The 24581-nt window shown below is 40.7% G+C and overlaps 1 pseudogene; it reads right to left on the reverse strand.

Moving 5' to 3' along the window:
* Window positions 1–659: 659 nt before the first annotated feature.
* Window positions 660–24317, reverse strand: LOC122642286 (annotated as a pseudogene).
* Window positions 24318–24581: the final 264 nt, after the last annotated feature.

Consider the following 24581-nt stretch of genomic DNA (forward strand, 5'->3'; position numbering starts at 1 on the left):
TCTCAGCCAGTGACTTCCCTGGATGTAGAGGGAACTGCTTATTAGGTAAAAGGTTGTATGTCCAGTCGTTTACATATAAGGTCGTACCTTCAACTGTTAAATGGAGGAAAGAGGAAAATGTGTAATTACACTTTTGCCATTATTCTCATTCAATGGTTGAAAGGCACGACCGTGCATAAAAGCTGGATATGAATTATCATTGTCACCAGGGTTTGATATTTTTCCAAATATCCCAAGGTATTTATCTATCAGGAGATCAAATGATATGTCCATTCCCACCGTTGGATAGAAAGGACATAGTCTAGATTAGCCAAATATCAAACTGAAATAATTTGAAAGGCTCAGATCATTTAGAGCTATAATATATGAAAATCACAGCTGAGATACATATACATGTCCCCCAAGGAATGAAAAAAAAAAAAAGGAAAAATTTTTTTTTTATCATAGTTACATATGTATATAAAAACCCGCAACACAGATCTTCTATGGTGCACTGCCCTGTCCTGCCTGTGCTGCGCAGACACAAGGCAGCGTGCATTGACCGCCTTACCCCTGTTCGGGCAAGGCGTAACGCGGTCAATGCGCGCCGCCTTGGGTCTGCGCAGCATGGCAGGACGGGCAACCACACTATAAAAGATCTGGATCCAAAAACCCGGGGGACAGTATGCCTTATTCATAACAAGTGGCTACAACTAGTTCCTTAAGAATGTCCAAGGTCCAGTTCCAGATCCCATCCTGCAATATCAAAGGGTTGAAAGAGAAGATCAAAACAAGATAATAAAGAGAAAACAATTCATAAACTACTGAGACTGGAAGATGGAATTTACCTCCAAAAGCCAGCTAATGCACGCAAAGTCATATAAATGGTCAAAGCAGTCCAGATTCCAACAAAACCATTACTAGAAGAAGATAGACTGTGGACACTATGCTCACTACAGCTACCGGGATCTGAAGAAGAAAGAGTTTTGAAACATTTTATCAGAAACAGATCAATGCTCCAACCATCTGAATAATTTGAGTTGTGTAATTGGATATATGATATGAAATATAAGTATACTTTCTTTTCTTTTCTTGGCTTCCAAACATAGACTCTTTCTCTAGAATGTTTAAAAAATTGGAGAATGTTCTCTGTGCTGCAGTGCAGGCTGCACCCAGGCACATGAGCAGCCTGTGCAGGGGGGCAGGGTGGTCATTGCGCCCACTACCCCCATGTGCTTGGGCGCAGCTTGTGCAGGGGGCAGGGTGGCCATTGCGCCCACCCCCATGTGCCTGGGCGCAGCCTGCGCTGCAGCACAGAGAACCCCTTAAAAAATTAACATACTTACCATGGAGTATGCAGAAAATGCATAATCAGATGCTCCATAGTTGACGCCATCGTAGACAAAAGCTAAGGTATTCAAAGGCTGACTTGCTGCGACAAACTATTAGATAAAAGAAGACATAATCAGATGCTCCAATTAAGGAGAGGGTGTCAAGGACCTATAAACCCTACACATTCTCCATTCATATTCGATGTGGAACTATTTTTTTTTTCCACCTTCCACGTGATACCCAACAGGAATGAGGGAAAAAAATTAATTTCCTGAGAGTTGATTTTTCATTGGAAAAAAAAAACCTTCTGTGTTTTTCTCAATGGAAGAAGGATATACCGGAATAGCTATATGTATGATGTTGATGACAGCTTTATGTTTTGTAAATATTCCTGATCCAAACTGCAAGCCAAGTCCAATGACAATTGCAAGCCCAAACCCTAGAACCAAACTCATTTGCAATGTTTTATCTACAAATGTTTAGAAGAAATCATGATATATCAAAAAAAACAGATTTGAGTTTTCTATTAACAAGTGATGCACCTGTAATACGTACTCGAGCTGCAGTGGTTTTTGCCTTTTTATAATTCTTTCTGCAAATGCAGTTGCAAGTATTGCTTGAAAGAGGATGTGAGACCATTCAAATTACAGTATGGGATATGAAATTAAGAAAAGGAAGACTAAATACTGATAATTGAAATCACAAGCTTTTGGATAAAGAAGCTCAGAATGGAAAACTCAAGTTTCAATTTTAAAATTTCATTCAAGCTTGTCAACCAAACCTAGGCTGGACCCGGTTTGGGTTTGGCGCCCACCCATGGGACAGCCGATTGGATGAGTTGGGTTGGCCACGTAAGGAGGTGGCCTTTACCCTTTAGGAATCTTCTCTCTGTGTTTCCTATTTAGAGTGAGATACTATGAGGAGGTGGGGTCTAATTATATGTTGGCATAATCAAGTCACCACTAGTACTCATGCTACTGTTGAGATTTTAGTCTCCCTCTCTCATTCTCAGTCTTGTTCACCAAGTTACTATTTTGTCTTCTATAGGATTCCATCAAAGGATTTGCAGTGTGGAGTTCTCCATGGGAAAACCTTTCGAAATATCTAGATATTGTAGAAGATCGGTCGAATTTGTAAAACTAATAATCAAATCCGTATGAGATCCTTCTGTTGCGTTCCCATCTCCGTTCAAGTGATTAATTTACAAAGCTGTTTAACAGCCTTTGTCATGACACATACTGACACATCAAGGGAAATCATAGAGCAACGTGGAAAGGCTGAACTGTCTAATGGTTTAGAAGCAACATCACCTATCCAAAGGAGTACTTGACAGAAGAGAACACCCATTGTATTGAAGGACTACGTGTAAGAGTGATACCATGCTTATGGTGTTGATTGTAAATGAATGTACTAGGCCTGACAAGGCTATTTAAGCTAGGTTGAACCTTTATGAAGAATATAAAAAAGATTGTTACGTCTCTCTTTGTCTCTCTGTCTTCTCTCTCCTTCTACTTCTCCTTCATCTTCTCTAAATTCTTCTGCTAGTTCATTACATTGGTGCTTTCATCGCGCTTCCATGGCTGACGGAACTCGTTTACGCCAACTTGACCATGACCTTAAGGCTCTTCAAGAATCCTCTTCCTTCCATGGCGAGCGTTTGACCTCTCTCCAGACTTCTCTTGAACAATAGCAGAAGACGATGTCGGAGATGGTTTCACGTTTCACCGCAATGGATGGCTGTTTGGAGCAGATCCTTTGCTTCTCTCCACCGGAGATTGGTTCCACCAGTGAATCACGGCCTTCGGATGGCATTCTTCCATTTCCTCCGGCTCCGCCATTTCACGCTATCCACTCGTCGCCTTCTCAGATCCAAACTCGCACGGTCAGGCTTGATTTTCCACGTTTTGACGGCGAGGACTCCCTAGGCTGGATCTTCAAAGCCGAGCATTTTTTCGACTATCACCACACCACCGAGGACCATCGTCTACTGATATCATCATTCCACATGGATGGACGTGCACTCCAATGGTTTCAGTGGATGTTTCGTAACGGCCAATTTTTAACTTGGCCGGCGTTCACTCAGGCTCTTGAGATCCGGTTCGGACCTTCTGAGTTTGAAGATCACCACGGTGCTCTTGCTAAGCTTACACAAACGGCTTCTGTCTCTGAGTTTCAGTCTCAATTCGAAACTCTAGTGAACCGCACCACCGGTCTTCCCCCGGCGTTTCTCGTCAGTTGCTTCATCTCCGGTCTTCGGCCGGATATTCGTAATGAGGTCCTAGCTTTTTGACCTACTTCTCTGACTCATGCCGTGGCACTGGCTCGCCTTCAGGAGACGAAAATTTCTGAATCTCGCAGGTCCTTCGCTCGCGTTGCCTCTCCTATTGGCCCGCACAAGACGTTAGCGTTGCCAGCTCCTCCTCTGTCTTTCGGCACCACGTCGCCCACTCCGAAGCCTTCTGCTCGCTTGCCAATTCGACGTCTCACTCTGGCAGAGATGCAAAGCCATCGAGAACACGGTCTTTGCTACAACTACGATGAGCGTTTCGTTACTGGTCATCGCTGTAGAACGCGTCAATTGTTCCTGTTGGATTATGAAGACGCTGTTGAAGATGACACCACTCCTGATTCCGTTGATCTCTTCGATCCACCAGATCCGGCTCCTAATCTACACTCGGAGCTCTCATATCATGCTTTGGCAGGGCATTCGTCACCGACAACCATTCGCTTCACTGGTTTTGTCACTGGCTGCCCCTTCCAGGTCTTGGTTGACGGCGGTAGCACTCACAACTTTCTTCAAAGCCGCGTGGCGTGACATTTGGGCTTAACAATTCAAGAATCTCCCCATGTCACAGTGCTCGTCGACAATGGCGATCGTCTTTCCAGTGAAGGTGAGGTTAAAAATCTTTTCGTCCAGCTATTATCTCATTCTGTTACTATTGATGCATATGTTTTACCATTGTTTGGGGCTGATCTGGTTTTGGGCGTGCAATGGTTGGCCAGCTTGGGCCCAGTTCTTTTTGATTACCACAATTTAACTCTTGAGTTTATGTCTGATGGCACGAGGATCATACTCAAAGGGGACCCCCCTCAGTCTCACCCCCCTCTTCAATACTAGCACTTGCGTCGTATTGTCGACACCAATGCTTATGTGGCGTTATTCCAGCTTGAGGTTCAGAACTCTACAGTCTCATCTTCTACCTGTGACAACCTGGAGCTCCAGCAACTCTTGACATCCTTCGCCTCTGTGTTTGAGATTCCACATGGACTGCCTCCCCACCGTGAGCAAGACCATTCCATTCCATTAATGCCAGGGTCCCTTCCGGTGAATGTCAAACCGTATCGGTACCCCCATTTTCAGAAGACAGAAATCGAACGGATGGTGAGCTCGATGCTCGCTGATGGTATTATTCGGCCTAGCAACAGTCCTTTCTCGGCACCGGTGTTATTAGTTAAAAAAAAAAGATAGAACCTAGAGATTCTGTGTCGACTACAGGGCGTTGAATTCGATCACGGTCAGGGATCGGTTTCCTCTTCCCACTGTTGATGAGCTTTTGGACGAACTTCATGGGGCTAAGATTTTTTCTAAGCTGGATTTACGCTCTAGGTATCATTAGATACGTATCCAGCCAGCCGACATCCATAAGACTGCCTTTCGCACTCATGATGGCCACTTCGAGTTTTTGGTTATGCCGTTTGGCCTCACCAATGCTCCGGCGACTTTCCAGGCTACCATGAACGATATATTTCGTCCTTTGTTATGACGGTCTGTGCTTTTTTTCTTTGATGATTTGCTGGTGTATAGCACCACCTTGTCAGACCACCTCCGCCATCTCACTCAAGTGCTGGAACTGCTCCGTGCCAATTCTTTATTTGCCAAGATGTCTAAATGCTCATTCAGCCAACCGTCCATTGAATATTTGGGCCATATCGTGTCGGGCCAGGGTGTCACCATGGACCCTTCCAAGGTTGCTGCAATGCTCGAGTGACCTATTCCATAAAATATTCGTGCCCTTCGCGGTTTTTTGGGCTTGACGGGATACTATCGGCGTTTTATTCGCTCTTATGCTCATTTAGCTGCTCCATTAACCGATCTTCTTACAATTGGGAACTTCCACTGGAGCGCGGCTGCTCAACGTTCTTTTGAAGATTTGCAAAGGGCAATCACCACTGCCCCTGTATTGGTGCTTCCAGACTTCACCGTACCCTTCACTGTCGAGACTGACGCATCGGGGGTGGGCGTGGGAGCTGTTTTATCTCAAAATGGCCATCCAGTGGACTTCTATAGCAAGAAATTGAGCCCTAGAATGCATGCAACTTCAACGTATGTCCGTGAAATGTATGCTATTACAGAAGCGGTAACTAAATGGCGACAATACCTTTTGGGGCGCCCATTTCATATCCGAACAGATCAACGCAGCCTTAAAGATCTCACTGAACAAGTGATTCAAACGTCGGAGCAACAGCGTTGGCTTCCAAGCTTTTGGGCTATCTTTGACATCACTTATAAGCCCGGTAAAGACAACATAGTGGCTGATGCTTTGTCTCGTTCCCCCATGGAATTCTTTGGGTTTTCTGTTCCCACCTTTGATTTTATTTCCCAGCTGCCTATTGAGAATCAAAATCACCCTGAAATGATTCGGCTTCATTCCAGTGTCCAACAAGACCCCTTGTCTCACCCAAATTATAGCAGTCATGATGGTCTTCTCTATTTTCGCCAACGTCTGGTCCTTCCTTCGGATTTTCCTCTCAAGACTGCCTTCTTAAAGGAGTTCCATGACTCAACACTTGGGGGTCACGCAGGCTTCCGATGCACATTTGCGCTCATTACCGCAAACTTCTTCTGGCCTGGTATGCGTGCCGATGTCAAAGAATATGTTGCACATTGCCAACTATGCCAACAGATTAAAACTTCCAATGCTTCACCAGCCGGCTTGTTACAACCCCTGCCAATTCCTTCTCAGGTCTGGGAAGATGTTGCAATGGACTTTATTACAGGGCTGCCCCCTTCTTTCGGCAAGACTGCCATCTTAGTGGTAGTAGACCGCTTAACTAAGTATGGCCATTTTTCAGCTCTACCAGGTGCTTTCACAAGTAGCAAGGTTGCGGAGGTATTTGCCATCAATATTGTCAAACTCCACGGTGTGCCTCGCTCAATTGTGAGTGACCGAGATCCGCTCTTTACCAGTTCTTTTTGGCGCGAATTGTTTCGCCTACAAGGCACGACGTTGGCGATGAGTAGTGCGTACCATCCCCAGTCTGATGGTCAGACTGAAGCTCTCAATCGATGCTTAGAGATGTACCTTTGAGGGTTTGTGTTAGAAGAACCCAAGCAGTGGGTGCGTTATCTACACTGGGCAGAATATTGGTACAATATTGCGTTCCACACGGCCATCGGCATGCCTCCGTTTCAGGCCTTATATGGCCGGACACCACCTACCATCGTTCACTACCTTGCTGGCTCCTCCCCTAATGAGGCTTTAGATAGAGAGCTGCTGGACCGAGATACTATACTGCAGCAGCTCAAGCAAAATCTGCTTCGTGCCCAGGCTTATATGAAATCTCAGGCTGACAAGAAACGGACAGAATTGCAATTTGAAGTGGGCGATATGGTTTTTGTCAAGCTACAGCCTTATAGGCAGCATTCCGCTGCTCTGCGCCTTAATAAGAAGCTGGGTCGACGGTTCTTTGGTCCCTTTCGCGTTATTAAGAGGGTAGGACAAGTGGCTTATAAACTAGACCTCCCCGTCGAAGCACGCATACACCCTGTCTTCCACATTTCTGTTCTCAAGAAGTGCAATGGCCAGCCAGGGACGACAGCTCCTCCCCCACTTGTTCTTCCACCAACAGTACCCTCTCCATTAGCAGTCTTGAACTTCAGACGCATTCAACGACAAGGCACATGGATCCGTCAAGCTTTGGTCCAATGGTCTGGGTTACCACTCGAAGAGACTTCGTGGGAGGATATTTCGGTGTTACATCAGCTGTATCCTAACCTGAACCTTGAGGACAAGGTTCTCACATATGGGAATGGCAATGTCATGACACATACTGACACATCAAGGGAAATCATAGAGCAACGTGGAAAGGCTGAACTGTCTAACGGTTTAGAAGCAACATCACCTATCCGAAGGAGTACTAGACAGAAGAGAACACCTATTGTATTGAAGGACTACGTGTAAGAGTGATACCATGCTTATGGTGTTGATTGTAAATGAATGTACTAGGCCTGACAAGGCTATTTAAGCTAGGTTGAACCTTTATGAAGAATATAAAAAAGATTGTTACGTCTCTCTTTGTCTCTCTGTCTTCTCTCTCCTTCTACTTCTCCTTCATCTTCTCTAAAGTCTTCTGCTAGTTCATTACAGCCTTTGATATGGTAGAGAATCACTTTGTTATGAGATATCATTTAGAGTTGTGGGTTTCTTACCTGACCTCCAACAGCCAATCCATCAGCAAGAAGAGATGTTGTTAACCAGATTTGGAGGCAGATATTAAAAGCGGCCATTGAATTTGAACCAAGCCGTGCAGCCATTGATGTTGCCAGGGTAACACAGAATGTCACAGAAATTACTCGCATAAGAAGCAAAAATCCTGGGTCCACAAGTATAAAAATAAAAATAAATAAATAAAAATAAGACAAGGGTCCACTAAAAGTACCATGTATCAGAAAAAATGGAATCTTCAACTGGGAATAGATCTAGTCATTGCAATAAGAAAATGAAGAAGAAACAACATCACTCAAATGAACTTCACAGGATTCTGAGAAACTTAAAATGTCATTGAAGAATTATATCAAGCTGATTCGTGATAAGAGATGAGTTTATGAGAACAAGAAAATTAACTAGTAAATATTAGATTCTAAATCTGTTGAAGCAACTCTATCTGACAAATAATTATCCACTAAAATTTCCTGTTGACAACTGTGGATTTGACAAAGCTGCCACATGAATCTTATTAAGGTAAACCCATGCAAGAGACCACTCCATTTTAAACCAATTGGTTTTAAGATGGAAACTAAAATGAAATCAGATAAGGGGTGTCAAATCCAAACCAAACCAAGTATCGAAAATGAAACTGAGTCGAATTAATCGAACCAAATCGTATAAACCGAATTTATCTGAAACTCTGGTTATGACAAAGTTGCAACATGAAAGTGTGAAAGCTCAAACATGAGAGCTGCAAGTGCAAAGAGTATGAATAAAGAGGAAGTGGGTCACTAGTAATGCATTAAGGGTGTCAAAATGAAACCGAAACCGAACACCGAAATCGAAACCGACTGTTTACGACCGCACCTAATCGAACCGCAAAAAAATGATGCGATTTTGGTTTCTTATGTTCCACTCCCGGTTCGGTTCAATTCAGAATCGAAAAACCATCGATTTTGAACAGAACCAAAACCGAATAGAAATCCAATGGCAAAAGCCCATAATTTTCTAATCCCTTTTCCTTTCCCTTTCCATTACCCCTTTACGTTTTACCCTAAACAGCTATTGGCTAATCCCTTTTCCTTTTAGGTTTTTACCTTCTAGTTTTTATTACTTTAGTAGTTAGTTACGTGTTTGAGTTAAAATAATACCGCAAGCGTACGGGTCAATCGTAGCTACGGGTCGAACACGAGGAGATATACGCCACTTTATTTAATTAACTTAAAAGTAATGCAAAGTGGACCAAATTAAAATGTTAAATTAAACTAATTAAACTAATGAAAATTGCATCCTAACTCATAAGCATCTAACAAAATTAAGGGATTAAATTGGCGTCCTAACGCATGAGCATCTAACCTATCAAACTAAAGCGAATTGAAAGGAATAATAAAAACGCAGCCACACTTCATAATCACATAAAAAGAAATAAGGGAATAAAAGTGCATCCACATACCACAACCATATAAAAAAATAAAAGAAATAGAGGAGAAGAAGAAGAAGATAGAGAGAGATAGAGGAAAGGGAGAATGAGATTAAGGGTTTAGAGAATGAGATACCTTGATGTGCTTGAATACTTGAATAAACTCACCATGGCTTCCTCTTCTAAATCTCCATGTCTTGTCATCAACATAGGAACTTAGACTAGAAGCTTTAAACTAAAACTATTACAACCATTAAACTAGACTTATGAAATCAAAACTAAGAACTTGAAATCAAAACTAAGAACTTAAGCCAAAAATAGGAAAAAAGAGAAAATTTCACTAAGTGAATGAAATAAAAATTACACTAAAAACTGAATTAAAATTGAACTAGAAACTAACTAAAAACTGAACTAAAACTACTCACTCCTTACAACCCGGAGGGTAATGGGTATTTATAAGAGGAAGAGAGGAGAAGAGAGAAGAGGGAAGTGTAGGAGAAATATTCCTAAGAAAAGAGAATATTCTCTTCTCCTTCCTCTTTACAATGCCTGAATCCTAAGAAAAAGAAAAAAATAGAAAGAAGAAAAAGAGAAAATTGTTTACATGACACTTCATTTCTAGAAAGAAACTTCAATTTAACAAGTGCTTCCTTTCTTTGTAGATATCTTCTCAAGAATAAAATCAAAGCATCTTTGATTTTTCAACTTTCCATAGGTGAGAGAATATCTTTCAAAATAAATCTATCCCAAATAGAATTGTAAGCCCTTGAGAAGTTGGAGGAGAGAGAGAATAAGGGTGATGACTAGGATTCCTTCAAGAATAAATAAAATACCCATTCTGTCCTTCAGAAAACGTGGAGCATGGGGTGCTTATATAGGCCTCACCACTGTGTTCCTTACGAAAAATCACCCAAAATAGACCCAAATTTCGTCCAATTTGGAGTTCGGAGCCCAAGATATTTCAGTTGAAGTTGGACTGTCCGAGCCCTCCAAATGGAATCTTTCGGTACAGGAAATATAACTTCTGGTTATTGCGTTAAGATCCCTAGAATCCGAACTTTCGCTTCACTTTTCTCCGGCCGACTGTCAATAATTGCAAATAAACCCCTACGACCATTTTCACGCCGTTACGGAAACGGCCGTAACTTCTTCGTTTCAACTCGGAATCAAGTGTCGTTTGAACCGTTCTAAGCTAACTCGATGGGCTACACATCCAAGCCATTAACACCTTTAAACAGCTTAAAAACATTTCTTTAGCATCATCTCTTCCATTTTCTCAAGAATTCACCTAAAACCGAAAAGCACAAGAAAACACCGAGTAACTCTGCCCAATGTGGTAAAATGTATGATTTATGGCCTAAGATTTCACACATAAATGTGCTCATCAGATTCCCCCACACTTGAACGTTACTTGTCCTCAAGTAAAGCAAAAACAAAAACTAACATAGAATGTAGAAAATCCTAACTCACTTTCGTAGGAATCACGGTTGCACTTAGCATGTGCAACAAGCCTTTAAACCCCTAGGTTACCCCTAGTGGAAGAGTTGTGTCTCGTGAGTGTTTGCAGTGAATATACACCCAAAATTCAATTGTAAATGAATGATGTAAATTTTAATCATGGCATAAGTAGGACAGTGTACATAATCCCAAAAAGTGTTCAACTAAAGATCAAGGAGCCAAGGTTCCCCACACTTGAATTTTATCACCCCACATCAATTCAAGTAACAAGTATGCATCAAGTTCAAGGGATCTCCTCATATTTTCGAACACTACTCACCTTCAAGTAAACCCCCATAGCATCGATGGAACCAAAGACTTAGGCATTGAGTATTGTTGACCATACTTTTTTTTTCAGCATTAAGGCAAAAGTTTTTTCTTTCTCAACCACAAACTCTATTTCTACTCCACTCATCGTTTCTCGAATGACATGGTGGAGCATACACGACACCCAAATACTTGATAGCTTCGCTTTTTGTATATATCCATAAGACATTGAGACATTGATGCAAGAGTTTTTTTTTTTTTTTTTTTTTTTAGTTTCTTTCCAAGGAATTTCGATCAAGTCACCCCGCTTCATGAGGCACAGTCTGTCTAGTCCCAAGGAATTCCACTTTCTTTTCCGTTCCTTGCTTCTTCTTTTTTCTCATTCACTTCCACTTTCATGCCTTGCCTTGCCACAAACAAATTGGTCTCAACTACTAGCCAAAAGATCAAAGGGTCCATAAAACACATAGGGGAATCTAGCCATCAAATGAAATAACGCTCATATTTTTCAATTCAATCCCTCTCACCGGATACAAACCAATTACCATCCTTGAAAAGGGATTTTTTATTATTTCGCATGCTAGACACCTAATTCCCTCTTTCTCTCGCTTTGCAATCAAAGAGACATATGCACAAAACCAAACTATTGTCACAATCAAAATTCACCAATTAAGCCCAACATCCCCCCACACTTAATTCATGCGGTGTCCTCAATGCATGCATAAAAGAAAGAATAAGGACAAGGGAGGAGATGAAGGGGTTTACGGATATAATCAACAAAGAGGATCATGAAGAGTCATGAGCTCTACAAAAAGTGCTAGGAGCAAGAACAGAAATCTCAATCCATGGCGATGCAAGAATGGAGAAATAGCTTGGACCAGAAAACACTCGACCATGAATTTTAGTAAAGCGAGAAATAATATGGAAGTTAAGCACAAGCGAGAAATATCCAATAGAAAAATCTATCCTCATGGGATAGTGAAAAATGAAGGCATTAAAACTCGGCCATAAATTCTTCCCTTCTCTCCCATTTGCAATGTAGAACACCTATCATTCTTTGAAAAACCAATCAAAAACGGATCACAATAAGCATAAAAAGGATTATGAATAACCTCATCTAAATAATCATCAAAAATTGGAGGCTTACTCAAATCAATCCTAGCAATACAACTATCCGCTCTTTGCATAACTTGGTTTGCCAAATAAGGATCATGAAAATATGCTTGAAAGGCATTATGACTAACATTGTCCTCCTCAATAAAATCGTCAAACCTAGGAGGTTTGGACAAATCAACATGTGAGACAATGGAATCCTCAAAATGACAATTATCTAAGTTTTCCAAAGAGAGAGGGGAGATCGAATTTCACGGTTTTCTATGTTATCATGAAAATCGATTCTAAATCAATAAATTCACTAGGCTCACTAAAATCGAAATTTCAGTGCAAAAGGTGGACTTCCCTGTAGCTCATCAAACCTCGCTTCACTAATATCTTGAGGAGACTCAATCTCAACAAATAAATCATCATGAAAAGACTTGTTGGGAATGACGCTCATTAACCTCAAACTGGGTGGCGGACTTTCAATATCATTAAACCGGGATGGGGCGGTTCGTGGTGACTAGGTAATGTACCCGTTTCCTCCTCTTGCACCATGGTTATTAGTTGAGAGAGTTGCTTCTCCATGGTATTTTGGCTTGTTGTGAGAAGGTCTATGTATTTCTCAAGCTCATTCACCGGCCTCCTCACCCATGTTTTGAAACTCAAGGGGTTGGTGATATGGTTTAAGGAGAGGTGGCCCATTGAGATTTAATGGAGGGTTGGGCATTGGAGGACCAAAGCGACCATGATATTGGAAATTGGGTGGTCCACTTGGTTATTCCATTGATCCCACAAAAATTGGGATGATCACTCCACCCCACGATTGTAAGTGCCAAAAGAATTGTATTGAAATTGAGGACTCACATTCTCATCACCATAGCTACCCCCATAAAGATTAGGGCATCCTTCCATAACATGGATTGTCCGGGAAGTGACCAATCAAAATTTCCAAAGCCCATAGTTGGGTTGGGGAGCTAAATTGTATTGGGGTGGTGCAAAATTGTTCTCTATCTCACTACTTTTGGCTTCCCTAACTGTTTAAACATTTCCTCCAAAATCATGGTTGCCTTAGCATAGGTCCATCTTTCCCCCAAAGTCTTATATGAAAGTGTATCTCCCATTATTCTAAATTAATCACCTATCCCAAATTGAGGTCTCCCATAAAAAAAAGTTTAAAGAAAAATAAAAGACTAGAAAAAAATACTAAAAACAAGAGGGGCCCAAGGTAGATAATGCATCTATCCCTCGAAATCGAAACAATGGTTCCAAAGTTGTAAGGTTGTCATATAGGTTGACAAGAAGAGAACCCGTATAGTCTTCACGAGCCACCTAGGCGACTCCAAATGGATTCCGATGTAGGGTGGAGGACTACTATACGTTTATGTTTCCAAAACTCTCACTATATTGCTTTCCTGTTATCAAGAGTGGTCACCTCCAAAGATAAGTCACATGCCAATCCAAACCACCCAACGAATCAAGGGGCACCAAGATTGGTGGTTTGGGCATATGAAGGACTTTAGATTGGCGCACACTATTTGAAAGAAGAGTAACAAGAAGAGGTTTTCAAAAACTTTTTTTTTTTTAAAAAAAAAAAAAAGAAAGAGAAGAAACTAAAGCACTTGAATTACTTAAAAATCAAAAAAATAAAGTGGTCAATAATCTCCCGCAACGGCGCCAAAAACTTGTTTGAGTTAAAATAATACGCAGCGTACGGGTCAATCGTAGCTACGGTCGAACACGAGGAGATATACGCCACTTTATTTAATTAACTTAAAAGTAATGCAAAGTGGACCAAATTAAAATGTTAAATTAAACTAATTAAACTAATGAAAATTGCATCGTAACTCATAAGCATCTAACAAAATTAAGGGATTAAATTGGCGCCCTAACGCATGAGCATCTAACCTATCAAACTAAAGCGAATTGAAAGGAATAATAAAACGCAGCCACACTTCATAATCACATAAAAAGAAATAAGGGAATAAAAGTGCATCCACATACCACAACCATATAAAAAAATAAAAGAAATAGAGGGAGAAGAAGAAGAAGATAGAGAGAGATAGAGGAAAGGGAGAATGAGATTAAGGGTTTAGAGAATGAGATACCTTGATGTGCTTGAATACTTGAATAAACTCACCATGGCTTCCTCTTCTAAATCTCCATGTCTTGTCATCAACATAGGAACTTAGACTAGGAAGCTTTAAACTAAAACTATTACAACCATTAAACTAGACTTATGAAATCAAAACTAAGAACTTGAAATCAAAACTAAGAACTTAAGCCAAAAATAGGAAAAAGAAGAGAAAATTTCACTAAGTGAATGAAATAAAAATTACACTAAAAACTGAATTAAAATTGAACTAGAAACTAACTAAAAACTGAACTAAAACTACTCACTCCTTACAACCCGGAGGGTAATGGGTATTTATAAGAGGAAGAGAGGAGAAGAGAGAAGAGGGAAGTGTAGGAGAAATATTCCCAAGAAAGAGAATATTCTCTTCTCCTTCCTCTTTTACAATGCCTTGAATCCTAAGAAAAAGAAAAAATAAAGAAAGAAGAAAAGAGAAAATTGTTTACATAGACCTTATTTCTAGAAAGTAAACTTCCATCTAACAAGTGCTTCCTTTTCTTTTCAGTAGATATCTTCTCCAAGCAATAAAATCAAAGCATCTTTGATTTTTCAACTTTCCATAGGTGAGAGAATATCTTTCAAAATAAATCTATCCCAAATAGAATTTAAGTGCCCTTGAGAAGTTGGAGGAGAGAGAGAATAAGGGTGATGACTAGGATTCCTTCAAGAATAAATAAAATACCCATTCTGTCCTTCAGAAAACGTGGAGCATGGGGTGCTTATATAGGCCTCACCACTGTGTTCCTTACGAAAAATCACCCAAAATAGACCCAAATTTCGTCCAATTTGGAGTTCGGGAGCCCAAGATATTTCAAGTTGAAGTTGGACTGTCCGAGCCCTCCAAATGGAATCTTTCGGGTACAGGAAATATAACTTCTGGTTATTGCGTTAAGATCCCTAGAATCCGAACTTTCGCTTCACTTTTTCTCCGGCCGACTGTCAATAATTGCAAATAAACCCCTACAGACCATTTTCACGCTCGTTACGAAACGGCCGTAACTTCTTCGCTTCAACTTGGAATCAAGTGTCGTTTGAACCGTTACAAGCTAACTCGATGGGCTACACATCCAAGCCATTAACACCTTTAAACAGCTTAAAAACATTTCTTTAGCATCATCTCTTCCATTTTCTCAAGAATTCACCTAAAACCTGAAAAGCACAAGAAAACACCGAGTAACTCTGTCCAATGTGGTAAAATGTATGATTTATGGCCTAAGATTTCACACATAAATGTGCTCATCATTACGTAGCAGTTACCACGGCTAAAAAATAGGAAATCCTAGATTAGAAGCTTTTATTTTCATCTCTCATTCTCATCTCTCAAGGCGGTTTCCAGTTGTAGAGTTGCAGTAGAGTCCCTTACAAATTACAATCAGTTGTTTTTCCAATCGGCTAGTTCCTCATCAGCCCTCATTTGCTCACTTCTCCCTTCGTCTTCTCTCTGTCTCATCTCTCACGGTGGTTTACAGCTTTAGAATTGCAAAGTGGCGGTGGAGTTCCATAAACAAATTTTATTTTTAAAAGGTAAAATCTATATCCTACTGTAATCATTGATGTGTTTCAATAGTTTATTGTTTTAGCTTGTTATGTTTCTGGTTTTGATCATTAATATATTTATGGAATTTAGATGATAGTGTTTGCTGTTTGTACCATTCTAGCCATTGATTTGGCTTATTATTATCTTCTTTTTTTTTTAATTTAGTTATCATATTTGAACGTTTACTTTGATTAGTCACCACTCTAGCCATAGAGCTCTAGCTTCACCCACCAACAATGGATGAGACAACAAGTGACTACTGTTGAGCCATAGGCTACCTGTGCTTATTCATCTTACTGCTGCTATCTCATGGTCTTTGGCCAGCCACTAGATTGCTTGTTCCCTCCCCCCCCTTTGCTTTCTTACTGGTCAGATAGACTCAAGTGCTTATTCATCTTAGTTTGTGACCGGTTTCTATATTAATTATATTCTGATTTGTTTAAGAAATGGGTTAATTGAAATAAAGGGTACAAAGATGAAAGGTTGTGTGTTAATCATTTATTAATGAAACAAAATAATTTCTCCCACATAACAAGAAAATGGATAACAAATTTGAAGGTTATAAAGTTAAAACTTGATGTGAACGGGTATTAAAAACCGCATGTAAACCGATCATTAACCGTATAACAAAAACCGAATAGAAACTAAAATCAGTTAATGATAGTTCATAGCCATGTAAAGCATAGAGAATTAGAATGGCACCATCTATGAATTTCTAAACCTGTTTCGATTTCCAACTTTTAAAAAAAAAAAAAAAAAAAAAATTAATGTTAAGAGACCACTATCTCATTAAGTTTTTCTAGGCAAACCTAGTATCCTTAATTTCTCTTGATTCCCCACTTGAAGGCCTTTCAAATTGAAGAATGTTTTCATATCATGCAAAAACATGTTAGATCATAAATATTTAGAAGGGAATCACAAGGATGAATTTTTTATCACACTTCTTGTAGGCATACAAGTTGGTAATGGAGAGAGATTTCATACACCCTTTACAAAGCAACAGAGGCCAACAAGTTCATTTGGAAAAGTTAACAAATTGATAATAATTTCTCATTTTCATATTCTTTCTGAACTGAAATGTTTTTGCTTATTTAGACCACCCCATAGTAATATTGTCAAACATTTTACAAATTTCATAAATCATTTATTGAAAATTTTCTATATAAAATAAAAGAGACAGTCACACAAATAAGAAATAAAGAAAGGGAATAAATTCATCGAAGGCCCTTATGAGAACACTTACACCTTTCAAACCCATGACTCTCAATAGAGGTTTTGAGGCGAAAATGAGGAATATGGTCTGGAGAAGGCCAAGTATCATAGTAACAACCAATGCTGATGAAGCTGATGGAATATTCATCCTTTCTCGTTTATTAGATTTGGACATTTTTGACTTCCCAATGGTATTTGAAGATGGTTGGCACACAGGTTTCTCGGTATCTAAAAAGAAGACATAACTCAGTTATTTTCTGAAGAGATTGTGTTCTATTTATTGAGGCTGCATTGAAGTAGTTGTATTGGGAATATATATATATTTTTTGATGGGAAAAGAAAGATTTGTATTAGATAAAAGTGTGCGAAGTACAAGAGTCTATACAACAGGGGGGTATGGGGGACAGAAGCATAAAAACGCTTAAACCAATTAACAAAAGGTAGATTAGTTTTTAGCTTAAAGGGTATGTCAGCAGTTTTAGCAGTATCATCAAACTGATGTCGGACTTGGGGTGCAAGTTTGGCCAGTGAGCCCAAGCCCAAGCCCGTTCTAATCTCTATAGTGCATGGGCTGGGTTAGAGTTGAAATTTCTAGGCCCAAGGTAGGGCCGGGCTGGGACTGGGCTGAGGCCTTTGGCTGAGCCCGGCTTGGCTTGGCCTATTATATATAAATATATATATATATATAATATGATAGAGGATTCTCTGAGCAAGAGGCATAGGGGAGCGCATGATCAATGAGATGCGGCAAAACAATATCGTATATAGAAGGGCAGAAGGTCATTTCACGTGAGGATGAGAGAGATAGACATAGAAGTGCTAACTTTTCCTACTCCAATGGCTCAGAAAACCTTTTCCCATATAATATATAATTATACATCATAAATAGCATACATATAGTCAAAAAACAGGGTTAGTCCGACATTGTCTAACCCTGTAATGACAAAAATAGGGGCTGCCAAGGTCAATCATGGTCAACCTAGCCCTGCCCTTCCCAACTTGGGTTGGGCTAGGTTGGGTTGATCCCAGTAGGACTGGGTCTGGGTTGCGATTCCCAACCCAACCCTAGGACTAGGTTGGGCCTAGGTTGAGCAAAGGGGACCTTGGGATGGGATGAGGTTTCCGGTCCAGCTCGGCCCAATAAATGCACCCTTAAGTGGAATTATAACTCTATAATTTCCAAGACACATCCGTGTAATCAGAATGAGCTGTCGTTGTACCACAAGAGGGAAAGAACCAATGAAGATCATGGGTCTAATACCATGTTGGAGGATCAAAGAAAAAAACATATGGCATTAAGTGGAGATAATTCCTCAAGTATATGAAGGCACCAAAGACTTGAATAAATTGATGTGAGACAATAACTCTATAACTCCCAACCTATTAAGCAAATGAAAGGAAAAAAAAAACCTTTTATGGTACCTTGATGAATCTACTTGCCTTTTACACGACTATTACTAATCCTAGTATAGAAAGGCTAAAAAGACTTAAGTGGAAACATATATACCGGATTCTTGAAGTAACTCAATTTCTTTGGATGCGGCCAAACCCTTCTCTAAATTTCCAATTTCTGATTCCTTAGCATGCAATCTTCCAACAGTTACATCTTTCGCAACAGAAGTAGTTGTGATGCTAGCAATTGGAAAAACTGTTACCCTTGAAACTTGATTAAACACAGATATAGCAACTCCCATAGCAGCAAGCTCCACAGCACCTATGTATAACATTACAGATAAACACAGAAAGAAGAGTGATAAGCTCATTAGCTTGATGAGTAAAAATACTGAGTGAAGAAAACATACCTATTCGATATTAACCACCCATCCACATCATCTCCTCCACGTGGCCAAGATATCACGTGAGGCAGTTACAGATCTGAGTTTGTTGTAAACTGTGGAAGACAACTGTAGATCATTATATTATTGTAACTGAAATGTTGTATTATATATAAATGAATAGTGATGGCTCTCCTCATTTTAAGTGAGACAAATTTCTCAGAAACCTTTCCTTTCTTTGCTCACGTCTTCTTCTCCATTTCTCTCAAAACCCCTTATGGTATCAGAGCAAACCAGAGCAGATCTCTCACGCAATCTTTCAATGGCTCCTTCAATGGATTTTGTTTATCCATTTCCAAGTACTTTGAATGTCGCAAACTTTGTGATGATTCGGCTCACATCTAATAATTTTCTGCTGTGGGAAACACAGATGATTTCATTGATTGAAAGTTAGGATTTGCTTGGCTTCATCAATTGCGATTGTCCTCCTCCAGATCGTTTGATCATAGACAAGGATGGCAAAGAGGTGCAAAATCCAGATTATGTTGCGTGGATTCGTACTGATCGCCTGGTCAAAGCGTGGATTACAGGCACACTGTCCGAATCTGTTCTTGGACTTGCAGTTGGTGTTGCTTCCTCTGCAGATTTGTGGAACACTTTATCTAGGGCTTTCTCACAAGTCTCAGAGGCTCGTGAGTTTGAATTGTTGTCTAAACTTCATTTCTTGAAAAAGAAAGACTCTATGTCTTTATCTGAGTTCTTGATCTCGTTCAAACAAGTTTGTGATCAACTTAACTCGATTGGAAAGCCTGTGCCAGATCAGTGCAAAGTGTTTCTTCTTCTCACCAATCTTGGTCTTCAATTTGAGAATTTCGCTACTGCGATGCTTAAGCCTCCTATACCTAGCTACAGTGAGCTCATTCCTCTTCTTTAGAGTCATGATCTTCGTAACAAAGGACACCTTGCTGATGGTGTTAATCCTCAATTTGTTCTTTATGGTGAGAAGACTGGCGATTCTCGCCAGAACAAAGGCCGTGGCAGCTCTTACAACAGAGGTCAACGTCCTTATTTTTCTCCTCGTGGTCGAGGTTTCGTCCAAAATAGTCTATCCACTGATGAGAGTACTAATAAAGAAAACAAAGATCCTGATAAGGATCAGCAGGCAAATCATCGATCTGATGGTCGTTCAGTGATCCGATGCCAAATCTGTCGGAAGCTGGGTCATGGAGCTCTGAAATGTTGGGGGCGTTTTGACAATAGCTATCAAGCTGAAGAGATTCCCCAAGCTTTGGCTGCTGTTCATGCCAATGATTCTTAGGACTCCGCTTGGTTCTCAGACACTGGAGCAACAGCTCATGTTACAGATTCACCAGGTAAGCTTCATGCTCTTGCTCCTTATTCTGGTTCTTCCACTGTAATGGTAGGGACTGGAGCACGGCTCCCCATTACTCATATTGGAATCAGTAGTCTAGCCACAGTTCATGATCCTTTACCTTTGAATGATGTTTTGCTAGGGCCTTCTATTAAAAAGAATCTATTATCTGTTTCAAAGCTCACAAATGATTATCCCTGCTCTTTTGAATTTGATAAGAATGGTTTTATTATTAAGGACATTCCAACACAGAGAATTTTGGCATCGGGGAGCAGACATGGTGGCTTGTATGTTCTTGAAGGGCAATCTGATTCTGCTATCACACAGGTAGAGGTTCACTATTCTTCTGGTTTCAAGCTGTTAGTGAGGATGTTTGGCACCAAAGATTGGGACATCCACAAGACAAGATTACTAGCTTTCTAAACATAATAATTCCATTGTTGTAACCCAGGCTTCTAAGCATTTGTGTGCTAGTTGTCAAATGAGTAAGAGTACTAAGCTTCCCTTTATTAGTTCATTTACCCGTAGTACTGTTCCTCTTGCTAGGATTCACTGTGATTTGTGGGGGAAGGCACCTGTAACAAGTATGCAAAATTTTCGTTTCTATGCTATTTTTGTGGATGATTTTTCCAGATTTACATGGTTGTATCCACTCAAAAGAAAATCTGATTTCTTTAAGACTTTTTTGATTTTTCAAACCATGGTTGAATGTCAGTTGGAAAAGAAAATTAAAGTGTTTCAATTTGATGGTGGTGGTGAGTTCTCTGATAAAGAATTTTTGGCTCATCTCCAATCCTGTGGAATTGTTCATCACATTTCATGCCCAGGTACACCTACCCAGAATAGTGTTGTTGAACGCAAGCATAGGCATGTGGTGGAACTTGGATTAGCCATGATATATACTGCTTCGGTTCCTCTAAAGTTTTGGGTTGAAGCCTTTTCCATAGCAATGTATCTGATTAACCGCTTACCATCAAAAGTGTTGGATATGGAGTGTCCTCTCACAGTCCTATTTGGGAAGACTCCCTCGTGTTCTGTTCTCATGGTGTTTGGCACACGTTGCTTTCCTTATCTTCGCCATCATGCTACACACAAATTTACTCCACGGTCACTTTCTTGCGTGTTTCTGGGTTATAGTGACAAACACAAGGGGTATTGTTGTCTTCATGTTCCCACTGGTCGTGTATATGTCTCGCGTCACGTTGTATTTGATGAGGGGTATTTTCCATTTCGGCCTGCTCCTGCTCAAACCTCTTTATCACATGAGGATCTTTGTAGCTTTGAGAGCTGGACTTCTTCTCTTGAATCGATTTCATCTTGTACTTCTATGGCCCATCATTCACCCACGCCCAAATCCACCAAGGCCTGCTATAGATGGGCCTGCTGGCAGTGATTTGGATACACCTGTTGGGTCTCCTCTTGAGCCTATTATTGGGCCTACTACTACTGATTTGGGAGGGGCTGCTATGTCCCCTCCTACCACTGGGCCTGATAGTAATTTTATTGCCAATGGTTCCCCATTATCTGGGCCTGCCGTTGATGGGCCTGTTGTTGTTGCTTCTGGTTCTACAAATATCACACCTGCTGCTTCAGAAATGGTTGTTAGTGATTCTACAAATATTATGCCCAGCTGCTCTATGATCACTCGAGGAATGTGTGGGATACGTAAGCCTAATCCCAAGTATGCACTTACTGTCACTGGCATACCCATCGAGCCATCCACTATTAAGGCTGCTCTTCGGCACCCTGGGTGGCATCAAGCTATGCTAGAAGAAATGAAAGCCTTGGCTGCCAATCATACTTGGTCTTTGGTTCCTCCAACTTCGGCCATGAATATTGTTCCTTGCAAATGGGTTTTTAAAACTAAACTCCAGGCTGATGGATCTTTAGAACGGCTGAAAGCCCGTCTAGTTGCCAAAGGGTTTACCCAGCACGAAGGTATTGATTTTATTGAGAAGTTCAGTCCGGTTATTAAGCCGGGGTCTATTCGTTTAGTGCTTAGTATTGCTACGGTATTGGGCTGGTCTCTTCGTCAGTTGGACATAAAGAACGCTTTCCTTCATGGTTACCTTACTACCCCGGTCTATATGGCACAGCCACCGGGATTTGTTGATTCAGCCCAGCCCCATGCTGTTTGTAAGCTTCACCATGCCTTGTATGGCTTGCGGCAAGCTCCTCATGCTTGGTTTGATCGTTACAACCATTTTCTATTTGGTGCGGGTTTTGTATGTAGCCTATGTGATGGCTCTATGTTCATTTATCGTCATCATGGTCGCATTATTGTTTTGCTCCTCTATGTCGATGATATAGTACTAACTGGGAATGGCTCATCTTTTATGGATTCCTTTATTGCTACATTGAGTTCCTAATTGGCGATGAAAGATTTGGGGGCATTGCATTACTTCTTGGGCATTACAGTCACTCCTACCTCTCATGGTTTGTTTCTCTCTTAGTCCAAGTATGCATTGGACATTCTTCATCGTGCTCATATGGTTGACATTAAGCCCATCTCTACACCCATGGCTCTTCGATCGTCTTTAGAAGGTGATTCATGTCTCTTCATCGATGTTACATTATACCGGAGTATTGTTGGTGGACTCCAGTATGTGACCATGACTCGCCCGGATCTATCCTATGCTGTTAATTCGGTCTGTCAGCATATGCATTCCCCAACTGTGGCTCACTTTGGAATGGTGAAACCCATTTTGCGCTATGTTAAGGGAACATTGGATCATGGTCTTCGGATTGTTCGTGATAGCTCTCTCACCCTCTATGGGTTCTCGGATTTTGATTGGGCTGAATGTCTGCTTACTCGACGTTCTACAACTGGGTTTTGTACATTTTTGGGTTCTAATTGTATTTCATGGAGTGCCAAGAAGCAGTCTACTGTTTCCCGTTCTAGTACTGAGGCCGAGTATCGGGCTATGGCCTCTACTACGGCCGAGCTTACTTGGCTTACATTTCTTTTGCGGGATCTCGGGATTCCCCAATACTCGCCTATCACTCTCTTTTGTGACAATATCAACGCCTTACATATGACGGTTAATCCGGTGTTTCATGCGCGCTCCAAACACATTGAGCTTGACTATCATTTTGTGCGTGAGAAGGTGGCTCTCGGTCATCTTGAATTGTTACTAGATTTGTTCCATCTCGACTTCAGGTGGCGGATCTCTTCACCAAGCCATTACTACCCGGCTCAGTTTGCTGGAGGGTATTAACCACCCATCCACATCATCTCCTCCACGTGGCCAAGATATCACTTGAGGCAGTTACAGATCTGAGTTTGTTGTAAACTGTGGAAGACAGCTGTAGATCATTATATTATTGTAACTGAAATATTGTATTATATATAAATGAATAGTGATGGCTCTCCTCATTTTGAGTGAGACAGATTTCTCAGAAACCTTTCCTTTCTTTGCTCACGTCTTCTTCTCCATTTCTCTCAAAACCCTTTATTCGACCAATGAATGCCATATCGATCAGGGAAGCAATGGGGTCAGCTGTTAAAGCCAGAGCTACAGGAACTGCAACGTAATATTTCCATGGCTAACTCATCCTTCTTGAAGACCAACCTGGCCAAGCAATTGCAGATCAAATCTCAATTTAGCTTTGATCTGGGAACCTTTGATTCTATTCTTTTTTATCAGTAAGATTTGAAAGTAACTAAGAAAGCCATGGAATAGAACTGGAAAGTGTTGGGGTTCCTCGTGGAAGCAATAATCCTACACTGGATGTAGATGCATTTAAGGACTTGGGCACCCTCTCTTTAATGGATCAGGCTCCTCTCTAGCGAGCACCTCACCTAGTGAGTGCCCATTGATGAGGCATCCAACAGCTGGGCTTGCTCTACATGTGCCGTTGGATGCCTCACTGGATACTCACTAGACAGGTGCTCCCAAGAGAAGAGCCGAATCCCTTTTTAATGGCTAGTCTTTAAGGATGAATTCTACCCAAGTCCTTAACAAGTGGTATCCAGTGATTTTGACCCCCTCTCTTTAATGGCTAGCTTTTAAAGATGAGTTGTACCCAAATCCCAAACAGAAACCCAAAAAGCATTATTGTGTTAAATATCAAAGTGAAACTATGAAATGGTGGTTACCATGCATCGTTGAAAATAACAAACAAGGGTAGCTTTCTCCTCTTTCCAAAAGTAGTTGTCTCCTCGGTAATGGCTAGAGCTACCTCGGAGTCAACTGGGACCTTCTGGGTATTGGAAACAGGTGGAACCTCAACAATCTTGGCCTCTGCTGGAACTTGAACTTCTACCATCAATGGACACTCTTTCTAAATCAAACACTCGTTAAAAGGAAAGATAAACAGCTAAATAAAGAGGAAATGTAGTAGCCATGAAGGTGATGAACAAGGGATATATATATATATATATAGATATATATATAGGATTAATGAATCAATGCGAGTCTGGGGAAGAATTAAGCAGTTTTATCATATCAGCTTATCAAACTAAACTAAACTATTAAAAATTGAAAATATTTGTCTTTCTCTTTCTTTTCTATGGGGGGTGGTGGGTGGTGG

The sequence above is a fragment of the Telopea speciosissima genome, chromosome 10, assembly GCF_018873765.1.
Source record: "Telopea speciosissima isolate NSW1024214 ecotype Mountain lineage chromosome 10, Tspe_v1, whole genome shotgun sequence".
Lineage (NCBI taxonomy): Eukaryota > Viridiplantae > Streptophyta > Magnoliopsida > Proteales > Proteaceae > Telopea > Telopea speciosissima.